Source organism: Arachis hypogaea, chromosome 15 (genome assembly GCF_003086295.3).
Source record: "Arachis hypogaea cultivar Tifrunner chromosome 15, arahy.Tifrunner.gnm2.J5K5, whole genome shotgun sequence".
NCBI lineage: Eukaryota > Viridiplantae > Streptophyta > Magnoliopsida > Fabales > Fabaceae > Arachis > Arachis hypogaea.
The window spans coordinates 120,563,492-120,564,486 of NC_092050.1; the positions used below are offsets into that span (position 1 = coordinate 120,563,492).

Genomic DNA, 995 nt, shown 5'->3' on the forward strand with positions numbered 1-995 from the left:
TCATTCATGAAACTCAGAGTGGCCTTAGATAGATCAGAGACTAAGTTTGCTAAATTAGAGGTATTTTGTTCAGAGTTCTCTGTCTGTTGCTGAGTGGATGATGGAAAAGGCTTGCTATTGCTAAACCTGTTTCTTCCACCATTATTAAATCCTTGTTGAGGATTTTGTTGATCCTTCCATGAGAGATTTGGGTGATTTCTCCATGAGGGATTATAGGTGTTTCCATAGGGTTCACCCATGTAATTCACCTCTGCAATTGCAGGGTTCTCAGGATCATAAGCTTCTTCTTCAGAAGATGCCTCTTGAGTACTGTTGGATGCGGCTTACATTCCATTCAGACTCTAAGAAATCATATTGACTTGCTGAGTTAATATTTTATTCTGAGCCAATATGGCATTCAGAGTATCAATTTCAAGAACTCCCTTCTTCTGAGGCGTCCCATTACTCACAGGATTCCTCTCAGAAGTGTACATGAACTGGTTATTTGCAACCATGTAAATGAGTTCTTGAGCTTCTGCAGGCATTTTCTTTAGGTGAATGGATCCACCTGCAGAAGTATCCAATGACATCTTAGCTAATTCAGACAGACCATCATAGAATATATCCAGGATGGTCCATTCTGAAAGCATGTCAGAAGGACACTTTTTGGTCAGTTCCTTGTATCTCTCCCAAGCTTCATAGAGGGATTCACCTTCTTTCTGTCTAAAGGTTTGAACATCCACTCTAAGCTTACTCAGCTTTTGAGGAGGAAAAAACTTGGCTAAGAAAGCCTTGACCAGCTTATCCCAAGAGTTCAGGCTATCCTTAGGTTGAGAGTCCAACCACACTCTAGCTCTGTCTCTTACAGCAAACAGGAAAAGCATAAACCTGTAGACCTCAGGATCAACCCCATTGGTCTTAACAGTATCATAGATCTACAAGAATTCAATTAAGAACTGAAAAGGATCTTCAGATGGAAGTCCATGAAACTTGTAGTTCTGCTGCATCAGAGAAAC

General features: G+C 40.6%; 1 non-coding gene across 1 annotated transcript; it reads left to right on the top strand.

Annotated features, from left to right (window-relative positions):
- The first annotated feature begins 623 nt into the window (after nt 1-623).
- On the top strand, nt 624-731 carry LOC112752744 (small nucleolar RNA R71). The gene has a single exon (XR_003177164.1). It is a non-coding gene; the product is annotated as a small nucleolar RNA R71 (small nucleolar RNA).
- Nucleotides 732-995: the final 264 nt, after the last annotated feature.